Source organism: Homalodisca vitripennis, chromosome 3, assembly GCF_021130785.1.
Source record: "Homalodisca vitripennis isolate AUS2020 chromosome 3, UT_GWSS_2.1, whole genome shotgun sequence".
Taxonomy (NCBI): domain Eukaryota; kingdom Metazoa; phylum Arthropoda; class Insecta; order Hemiptera; family Cicadellidae; genus Homalodisca; species Homalodisca vitripennis.
Window position 1 is genome coordinate 91737454 of NC_060209.1, and position 12493 is coordinate 91749946.

Below are 12493 nucleotides of genomic sequence, written 5' to 3' on the forward strand. Positions count from 1 at the left end.
ATGGTTCATGATATTTAGTTCATGGAGTTACTGATTCTTGACTCAAGGGAGCAGAATTAATATTCTATGGTTCATATAAATATTAGAGTACTGGAGCACTGAGGATTATTATTACCGATGTATGGTTCTGGGAAGCATATCTACAGTTACACAGTTTCTACTCTCAGATTCGACAACTGTAATCGGCATTCAAGGAAAATCAAACTTAATTATTGTGTTAACGCGAATGAAACAGTGCTTTACTACCAGTCTAAAAATAATTAACACATCATTTTATTGCATGAAAACTTACGTTTAACCGGTAGAATATAGAAATGGTGATTGAAATCGAGCACCCTTAGTTTTTTTTCTATGAATGGTACGGTATGAAGTTGATGGTCACCAGTCACCCTGAGTAGGCCGCTATGTACTATAACACTAGCTAGCATCGCAGCATATTCCTGACCCCTACACAGTCTGTCACTATCCTTGTAACTGTTCCTAGTATTCGCCAAACTAACGTATATGTTCCACAGCACTTAGTTTACTGAAAGTTTTTATAATATAAGTTTTTATAATATAGTTTATAATATTTAAACACTTTTGTTTCATACTCATGATATATTTCAAAGCATGTGCCAAAGGACAGTCTAGGCTGATCCGGGCAAGTTGAACAGTACCACGGGTTTTTTTCTTCTTCCGCTTAGTCTGTTAAGAGATGCAATAATTTTTCTTTGTATTATGTTAACTGAAGTTCGGTCTTTAATTATTTTGGATTAACGGCTTTTTTGTTACAGTATTATGTTTGGAGATGAAGTCCACAATTTCATTCTCAAATTCGATGCTTATACAGATCACAATACGCTTCTTGTCACTCCACTTTCCTATCATGACGCTTTTGCCATACTTTCGTCACGGTCTCAACTTTCTTTAGTTTGGCAATCTGTATCTCATTTGGGGCATTTTTTTCTGTCGAGACGCAAAGTTCCTTTGCAATAAGTACTCTTTGCTTTGAGGACAGTGAATAAATGTTGTGAAAGTTGTCCAAGAAAATAGAGTGGCCATTGTTAAGAATTTCTTTTCCCAAATGTAATACAATCTTTTCTGTATGACCTTACCTCCTTATAACAGAATCTGAAGAACCAGCAAACACATGCATTTTAAGTACTAATCCACATTTTTCTGTAAGTAAGTACAATTTCACACCGTACTTATGACGTATTACTTTTATGTACTGGCGGAAATGTAGACGGCCTCGCTAGAAAATTATCGCCTCATCTAATGAAAGCTCCTTATGTGGATACTACACATAATTCAATTTATTATTGAAGCGGGTGACAACAAACTGGATTTTATCCATACTAAGTTTTTTTCTGGTCGTTTGGATGATGAAAGTACAAACATCGTAAAATGTTCAAAAATCTATCTCTTAAAATTACATGGTGGAAAGTATGTAAATTAAATAAATTATCAGTCTGCCAATAATCCTGTAGGCGATTCAATCTAATAATTCCAGTGTGCACGAGAAGGCCGGAAAAATGCAACAACTCAGCCATTGTTAGGTCTTCCCGTTTGTTAATTCGAGAATGTGGGGTCAGTTCTGGTTTACTAAAAGCATACGCATATGAAAATTTTATTATATTTTCTTGGAACATTTCATCAAGCAATAGCCTAAAATAGTCTAACAACTTACCTTGGCCAGGACAAGGCACTAAAAGTCCAAGAACTTTTACATAAGTCATGGATTTCAAACAGTAGGTTTTCAAAGCCCATACAAGACTAATAGACTAATACAAGAAAAATACAAGACTAATTGAAAATTCACTTGACAGATCATCAGAATCACCATCTACTACATTTTGCACAGGATCCACAGTACGGATTGGAAGGGGGACGTCATCGTCACTCTCGTTGCCAGAGTGTGGACCACTTTATGTCGAAATTCCAGGAAGATCAGGATCCATTATCGATCAAATAAACAATTCTAATAACTATATTTACATTCAATATCCACTCAACATTTGCCTACTTACAAGAGAAAAAAAAACACTTGCGCTCGCCGTTGATCGCACCGCAAGCAATGTGAACTTTTAGAAGTCATCAACAAAGAACGTTGAATAAAAAAATAATTAGATTAAAAATTAGTTTTAAAATAGTGTGTTTTTAAGATTTTAGTAGATTATTACTTTATCCCTTTGGTATCTTGTAAAATAAAATGTTTGTAGACCCATAGAAATTCTCTAGAGATTTCATTTCCTTTAGTCACATTCAAAAGTATAATCTCTAAGTATGAAGTAGACTTGTATTTGGAAATACTCACCAATGGTAAGTTTTCATTTTTAAACTAAATTTTTGTAACATTACCGAATTATATTTAATGCACAAAATAACATATTATACTATATTGAAGGGAAAGAAATGTGTTACCATTAAACAGCAATTGTTACAATTTATTCAACTCTACATCTCATTTCAATCTCGAGATTGTCATGCGGACAGATAAATAGATAGGCAATCGCACAGAAACGTATAATTTACATACCCTCACAGGCAAAAGAAATATTGTGCCCGGCTATTAACTCTACCGGTTTCCATGGCTGGACATGTAACTTACTTACAGCTAAATTTTGTGTATGTAGAAATAAATTTTCATGCTCAATTTCAAGTTGTACGGTTTTATCTCGCTTATTTATAAATTCGTTTTTTAAATTTGCTAACGCTTAACCAAATCCGATGGAGTGACATGGGGTACTATCATTGGACTAAGTTTTTGTCATGTATAAATGAATCTTTAAGCACAATTTCAAGTCTTTAGCTAAGTTCATTTTCAAGATGTGCAGATGGACGGAAATGAAATTACTTTGCTGATGTTCAGCTATTATATAAGTCAAAATTTTAGTTAACACAATAAATGTTGTACAATGATGAAAACTCTCCATTAGCTGGTATTACATCTAGGCTTAAAAACAAATTTTTGTGTATTTAAACATAAAAATATTAATGAGTACAATTTGAAATGGAAAAACTACACTGGTCAATATCACAATAGAGAAATATCATAAAACGGTATCTTTGCACTGTTTATCATTACTTTATCACACTTTATCATTTCATAAATATTTAATAAAAAAATTATATCTTAAAGTTTAAGGAATGTTTACCACAACATTTAATAGTGACTGTTCTAAAAACCAATTTGGATATTTGTTACTTTAAAGGTAGAGTTCGGTTTTGTGGATTATTAAAAAATCCCCCGTGCCAAATAGTATTAATGCTGTAACTACCGCAATAAAAATATTATTTCTTACACTAACTTTGATGACAGCAGGAAGACATAATAGGGCACTTACAGAAAGAAATGTCTTCTTTTCATTTTTTTTTTAATACAATGCCAAAGAGTGCCACATTAATTTCTGAATAATCTGTTTGTACGTCAACATAACAAAATATGAAATTGCTATAGCAGATTTGAATTATTCCAAAATCTATTAGAAAAACCATAATTTGTCATATGTTATTACATTTAATATAAACCTAAATTCAGAAACAGCTGTGTTAATCTCATAAAAACTAGTAAAACCCTAACAGTTATTCCAACCAATAAATGATCAAAGCCTGAACTGAACGCTGGGTGTTGATAATCTCGATTAACTCTAGTTCAAGTTGTGCGTAAAGTCGATTATTGAATACAGGATTATGCAGGGATTAGCCAACTCTATTCCCCAGTGTGGTGTTCAAGGTAATTGCAGAATTAATAAGCCGCCAAGGGTAAAGCTATTTCGATGTAACACTGCGTTCAATACGATTCTGGTAAAAGCAAAATCTTTAATGCTTATATCGTTTTAACGTATTATTGTAGCGCAGCACCGGAGTTGCAGGATATTCTTACAGGATATTATTATAACTGTGCAGGTAGCTACCCTAATAATCTCTATCGGCTGCCAATAGCAAAGGGCTGCCAATAAACTCATCAATGCTCAATAAAAAGTAGACTTTTGATTCAAAGACCTTTTAACTGGTAACTCTTTTAAATTGGTCATACGCCAATGTTTTGACACAAGAAGGCAAGGAATTTTAAATACTTGGGACTTAGAACCCTTTTTTGTGACTTATAAAAGAATCCTTGATTGCTTCGTCAGTTTGTTCTGTCGAGTACGGCGTTCTCTTATTTCTGAACAATCAATCAGGATTTTTGAGAAGGGGAAATGCCAGTTGTCAATGCATTGTGAGTAATTGTTGATGCTTGTTTCTTGCAGATAAACCAATAGGTAAGACATCAGTCATTTCACGATAGCCTTAGGCATAACTAAATATTCTTATGCCAAAAACAAACGTCAGAGCGCTATGGCATATTATAAGTATTCCAATTATTTTGTCAGAAAATGTTGGTAGACAAAATTAAAAAATAAGAAAAAATTAGTGACTTAAGTGCTTGAAACATTTACTCATGAGGAAGTATTATTATCACTCAGCCTTTAAAGAATGTCTAGTCTAAACTTCATCTTGACGATAAATACTTTCCTCATTACTACTATAGAAATTTATTAAGCTGTGAATCCAAATATACACCTAAAATGTTAACCTTTATATAAATAGAACAATCTTAACCACTGATGGACGACACTTGAGGATGTGTTATCAGGAGACTGAATAGTTGACCGATGTGTGTTAATTAATCATTAAACACTTAACAATATTCAAGGTCTAGCCATGGTGATTTGCCCAGACAAAATCAGATCATTGCAATATTTATTTGTACGGAAGGAATGTGTGGAAGGGACAGAATACGGCACTAGGAGCTGACCATCATCGGTGTTGGCATGCATGGAAGAAAGGTTCACTAACTATTCCAACCCTGTGATATAAGTAGTACATGTACCAAGCAAATTTCCAGAGGAACGCAAAGGCTCTTGGAAAAAGTGATTAAAGATATTTCATTAGTTTGAACCATCTAAGACCAACCACTCTAACAGGAGGTCAGAAACTTGAAAGCACTGAACAATTGAAAACTTGAAACAGAACATGAACAGCTTTCCTAACATCATACTATGATTGACTAACCTAAAGGTATGTACTAAAAATCCAAATATGTCGTGAGTCATTTTAATTTCTAGCCTTGCATACACCACCAGTAAAATGTAACAAAGGTGAACAATACTAGTGGTCCATCAAGGTTCAAAACATTTACATCATGCGAATAAAATGAAAAAATATCATTTACATGATTCGGTCTGTAGTTGAACTATTAAGTGCTACCATACAGCCGAAAATTTGTTAGATACATAAGTAAATAATGAAATAATTGTAATAAAAAACGTACTTTCAACTCCATGCAGGGTTGGAAAATGTAAAAATGGCGATTAATTAATTTACAAAGATAATTGGCCAAGCATTAGCAAAACATATCATTTGAAAATCTAAAAAAAGGTTCATTTCTATCTGTCTGTCTGATATCTCTAAAACTGAACTGACTTAAAATTGTGTACGCATATTTATTTATATATAGGCAATACTGAGTTTGATTATGGTGCATGCTACTCCATAATATTTGGTTGATTGTTAATAATTGTTTTTATGGGTAACCGCGATGACAACGAGAAATTAGCAAAATAAACACATTTATTAACAAACTGATTACAATCATACAAACTTTTTTACATGTACACTTAAATAGAGCAAAGAGGAAAAAATAGAGTCGCAAGTCAATGTTAAAAGTTGGTTAACAAGATTTGACTTTAGTACACTCTTGCATTGTAGTACCCTCCGTAGCTTACTGGAACTCTTCTTATTTTAACGCTAGTAATCTACCGAATGAACAAAAATGTTAATTTTCATGTAGCATGATATCTCTAGAAAGGTTTCATCCTCAGACTAAATTTTGCACGAAACTTAATTTTTATATTAACATGAATGTTATATGGTGGTGCATATTTTGGATAAGTGGAATGGGAAACTCCTATCTTGTAATTATGAATACTAATATTTATTAAGATATAGTAAGCATAAGCAATTGTTTGTGTACCACTAATTCTCTTATGTTGATGGTTGTAACCCGAGGCTACGGTAGAATGACTGGAGAAAGTGCCAAGGTGGCAAGGGAACACTGAAAGAGCGTGTCAGCGGCCGGTTTAAATTGCACCCAGATCCTGATGAAAAGCAACAGCCTCTCCTCACTTGACAAGTTCTGTTGTGGTACCAGTCATGTTATAGTAACTATGCCATTGTTTATGACTACTTATTCGTCATCTGTCGTATATCACTTTGTTAGTTTACGCTAGAGACTATTGTAACTAAGTACTGTTTTTATAACATGCTGTTTGTCGTTTGACTCATTTAATTTTCTAGTAATTTTATTTAAATTAAAAATAATACTTGAAACCTTAATTACAATGGAGAAACTAACCAGTACTATTAGTTTTCTTTCTATAAGTTTCTAAAACAATATTCTATGAATAGCTCTGACTGGTCCGGAAAAATATTTACAAATTGGATTACATTTTACAATTCGTTGATATGTCAAGAATTTAAACTATATCAGATGATATTTCACTGATATACATCGATGCATTTTGAATAATATTACCTTAAAGTAATTCAAGCCAAATTAATTAAATATGTAAAACCACTAACTATCGATGAACTATGTACTTCCCAGAACTATAAAATTCACATATAATCTATTTAATTTTCTCCGTTCGTTACTAAACACTAAAAAAAGTATGATAAAAGATCGTTGCCTATTGGGAAAAAATCAAGTTAACAAATTTTCAACACTTTTAAAATAGGATTTTTTAAAATTTTAGTGTTTAATTTTTTTGAATTCATGCTAGGCAGTGTATGTAACTATCATAAAGAATTCAATACTAATTTGAAAAAAAAGTTTAAGCGGATTAAAACGAAATATTAATTTTGCTAAGTGAATTATATCTTAAATTATAAATTTTAATCATAATTTATCTACGTACTCTCCTATTCCACATCCACAGAGAGATGCGATGAAAGACAATCACATGACAATGCAGATTCAGGGACGGCGCCAAAGGGACGTATCAACGGTGTGTTAGCAGGTACTGATGTATTGTGTTGATTGAAGTGGGTAATTTCATCTGCTAATTGTTCTGTGTCATCAGAAAATACGCGCGTGCGCACTCGCACCCCTCCACAGTCTGTCATCTCGTTTCACCCCCTCTTGATGTTGAATCAACAAACAAACTTTATTAGATCTCATAGAAACGATATTCTTTTCATATATTTTGAAGAAAAAATTATCCAGTTCATAAAAACTTCCTATTGAAGACAAGGCTATCACAAAAATCGTTAAAGTACTCAAATAAAATCCATAATTTTACTTAAATGAATACATTATTATCAAAAAATATACAACACCAATAATTTGCTTATACAAATTTAAAAAAAGCTTTTAAAGCAATAGCACTATCGATGCCTAACTATTTTCTATTTAGTGTTTTGCTGAATGTCTACCAAAACATCAGTTGGGAGATAATGGAAAACATCTGTTATAGTTATTAAAAACCTACTTTGCGGAAAATTTTAGAATATACCTATGTACAAGGGAGTGTATACTAATAAAAAACAAGGTTTTATACCTTTTGTAACATATAACGATGGCAAATGTCCAAAATCCTGTTACCCTGTCAAACTTTCCATCGTTTATAACCAACTTTAAATAAAGATTAAAACATGTTTTTTCTAGGGCTTATTATACAAAATGACTGAGCTTTGATGAAACCTATCACTCTTGGTCCTGGAAAAGTTTAGTTTCTGCCTTGTCTGGCTGCACGATAACTCAAAACGAACTAATCTATAGACTTCACATTGTGCATAAGGCTTCATAGTTATAATAGGAAAACTGAGTTAGATAATAGTACATGTGACTGACTCCATGTGTAAAGCTAAGCGTTATCGAATATTTTTACATTGTGTTATGGGTAACCATTATGGCAGCAAGTAAATATCAGAATAAATAAATTTACAAACAAACTCAATACACTCATAATAATATTTGATACAGAGCTTATAATATTTAACATATTAACACATATCGAGTAAGAGCTTCGCTTAAGTTGCATGAAAAATTAAAATACAGCTAATTTTATTCTGAAGATGTCCTGTGCACAGACAGAAGTTAAGTTTGTTTTTAACCAATCGAGTTAGCCAGTTGTCGTCATAGCTATTGCAATATGCAAAATTAAAAACATACGTTTAAAGTTCGCAGCATAGCTTCGTGGCTGAGACAGGCCACTTTTGTCTAGCGGGATTAATTCACCACACTTATACCGGATGTGGGTATCCAACTTGGCCACGTAAACGCTGATTATTATGGTTGTTTTACTCTACCATTGAGTATTATAGATTATTAAATTTGGTCTAAATTAATCCACTGAAATTATTCGTTACGCAAGAATAATGACACATAACTGTGACGAGATGTGATGCAAATTAAATAATCGTTTTCATGTCGTTCGGTAAGGATAGCTACTGTTACTAAAGTATTAGTAACTACAAAACTAAACAATTTTTTAAGAGCAAAAATTGTTTAGTAATTCATGTAACCTTGTAGTCACCGAGAAGTAGTTGTATTTTCCGTTTTAAAAATAATTTTACCTCTATACTTTCCAAATGTGCAGGTTAATAAAATATTATATAGTATTTAAGTGCACAATAAATAATTAGATACTGAAGTCAAAATAAACTAATGCTTCTGCTCTCCAGTAGTCATTGGGGCATTTTCTTTCAGAAGCTGCTCACATGGGAACCACACCGTCTTCCAGAGTTCAGTACAGTTCACTCACTATTGTAAACAAAATTGAAAATAATAAACAATGTTTACATAGAACAGTCAATTAATATTACACAACTTTATAGACCGAGATGGCGTGTTTTGCTAGTTTAAAGACCAGTGGGGCGTAGCCTGGAAGGATTCTCGAAATACGAATAGGCCTATATTCATCCCAGGAACCATAAGTATGTCAAATTTAAGTACAGTCAATTGAGTACTTCACTTGTGAAATAAAACAAGCAAAGGTACTTTTGTATTTGGGTATTAATATTATTGGGATTATTATGAGCATGCATTCTGAGACATTAAATCATTCAGAAATGGTTCCTGAGATAGTGTTATACTTAAATAAACATCACGTATCTCAGCACTGCTCAATACTACGAGTGTCTGTATGTTTGGAAGTATACTTCTCAATCACGTCATAGCTTCCAAACTACGACAGAATTAATGTGTATTTTCAAGAGCTAATATTCTCTCCGATTTCCAATCAAGGTGTGAAGGGAAATGCTCGGTGTTATTCGATGCAGTAATCACTGATGAATGGCAATTACTGTAATTACAACCCATGACTATGAATCCTGTATGGGTAATCAAGTACACTGTACATAGTGCTGCACTCATGTGAAGGGTGGGTGAGGAAAGGATGGGTGAAGAGAAGTTCAATGTTATTGCAATGTAATGATCGTAAATTAAGTTAAAGACGAGGTAATTATATATTCTGTATGTATAGTCAGTTATATTTTGCATAGTGCAAATATAAATGAGGATGGGAGATTCTCATATTAGCATGATTACCGTAAATTGTAATAACTGCTATTATTCAAATATAAGTTCTAAATGTGTATAAATTACACGTGTACTAACTAGCTCTTGAGTTCAGTTTACTCTCTTTATCCTTGGCAACAATTCTTGGTGAGCCCCCTTTGAGCAGACATTATAATAAATACCATTATAAAATTTTGATTGGACTTCAAGGTGTCTTGTTCAGTATCAAGATAGCTGTCTTGGACGCTAAGATACCTTTAGCATATCTAAGATTAGTGACAGACTTAATATAAGATCCTCCCTCCTTAAACATCGACACGCTTCATTTTATTAAGAGATTTCCATAAGATAAAATTATCACCTATCCTCTACATTCTGTTTCACTACACCCAATGTATAGGACCTACTCTCAAAACAAATCAGGTGTCCATAGGATAAAAACTCACAAATATCAGTATTCTGTGATATATATATATATATATATATATATATATATAAATAAATATATATATAAATAAATAATATATATATAGAGCACTCAAGATATATATCATCCTCCACAATAAACAAGCATGCTTCGCTTTAGAAAGAGGTTTCCATAGGATCAAACATCACAAATTTCAACATTATCATTTACTGCACTCTAGATATATATCCTCCTCCACAATAAACAAGCACGCTTCGCTTTAGAAAGAGGTTTCCATAGGATCAAACATCACAAATTTCAACATTATCATTTACTGCACTCTAGATATATATCCTCCTCCACAATAAACAAGCACGCTTCGCTTTAGAAAGAGGTTTCCATAGGATCAAACATCACAAATTTCAAACATTATCATTTACTGCACTCTAGATATATATCCTCCCTCCACAATAAACAAGCACGCTTCGCTTTAGAAAGAGGTTTCCATAGGATCAAACATCACAAATTTCAACATTATCATTTACTGCACTCTAGATATATATCCTCCTCCACAATAAACAAGCACGCTTCGCTTTAGAAAGAGGTTTCCATAGGATCAAACATCACAAATTTCAACATTATCATTTACTGCACTCTAGATATATCCTCCTCCACAATAAACAAGCACGCTCTACTTCATTAGGAGGTTTCCAGGAGATAACATTATCATCCATCATCCACATGTTGCTTCACTGCATAAGATCTATATCCTCCAACCCTACAAACCAGTACACATTATGTTTGACTGTACCACGTAAGCCCTGCGTATCGCATTCTTGGCAAAAATTAGCCTCTCCAACGAAAAGTGCTTAAGTATTAACATATTTAATATAGACAGAGGGAGAAGATACTCGCACGATTACATCTAAGAAAATGGGAACGTGATTATCAGGACAACATTATTTATTACAGGAAACAAACTCTGTTACTTTTATTCTCGATGAATATGCAATATTTTAGTGTATTACAAACAAATCTTCCTAATGCAAAAGGTATGATATATTTTTATTACAAAAGATCCCCCTTTCTGTATCGTAAATGTTCTCACCCTCCCCATCCAGGAAGGGTTGTTATTACCCCATACTGGGCGAGGGCTATTCGCTGTAATTTAGCCCTGTACGCTGCTAATCCCTCGCTGATTGCTCCATAAATAAATAAATACTTTCTCTGCACACAAGCTTGTTCGGGCACATGGTCGATACCATCCGGACTATTACATTAATATTTTAACGTTTCAAACGAAATAAATGTTTAATTACAGTTTGACATATTCCGTTTTTATACCGTCCAGTTTAGTGAACACAACATCGAATTCAATATTTTATTACCTAGGGATATTTTATAGGTACACTTTCCTATGGATTTATATATTTATTTTTATGGATATTGGAAATATTTTATGGATTTTGGACTCACTTTCATATAAGTTATGGCCACGAATATTTAATGGGTGTTTCCCAAAATAAATAACAAATTAAATAATAATCATAGCGATAATTGTAATTATTTAAAATCAAATTCGTTTTTTTAGGACCACTAAATAATTTTTGTGTAACCGATGAAATCAATTTTTCTAAGAGTATCCCTTGTAGAAGAATCAATAGTGTTTGTAAGAGGCTCTTTTTAAGTATGGGAATAAAAGTGACATATGATTTAATTCGTGTTGTTTAAATTGTGTTTGAAAACTGTGGTAAAATAAAAATAATTAATTTATTAAATGATTTCTTCATAGAGTGCGATAACTAGGATTAAATAGCGTTGTAACTAATCACAGCTGTCATCTATATTGCGGCTGCCTTTGTGCCCACGTATTGGTAATATTTCGCAGCATTGTGGATACATTTGGAATTCTGCATGTCAGTATAAACTTCAATAAATTTTTTTGACTAAGAGATATGAATAAAATATGTGATTATCATGAAACTACATAATTATTATAAATTAAATAATTGTTTAAGGAATATTGTAATATAAGTGTTAGAAAAAATTACAGTTTTATATACAATCTTTGCAAAAAGCTCCTGCCAGTTGACAGTATTTCACTTTTGAAAAGTCACGGTCTTTCGTAGCTCCGGCCTTCAAGAACACTTGTATAAAAATATGTGTTCTCCTAGACTATTTGAATGAATGAAACGGTGATCCAGGAAAAGTTGTGTAGAAAGTCCAATTAGAGAGGAGAAACAAAAAGTTGGAAAACAAACACAATTTGTCGTTGAAACTGTCGAATATCTGTTCGTGGCGTTAATAGATCAACGCTTGGGTTGATTACATCCTCTGTTGTAACTAGTGTAACAGTTAATTAAAACTATGCATCCACTACATCCATGGTTTATTAGTTATTTATAGAAACTTACTAAAGATTCTAAAGCATAAAAAATGCAATGTTCATTATCTCCAATTTTAACTTCATGCTCTTAAATCCAGGAAAAAATGTGATTGTGGAATAATCGAGAAGATAATAGGATTTCGGAATTTGGTGT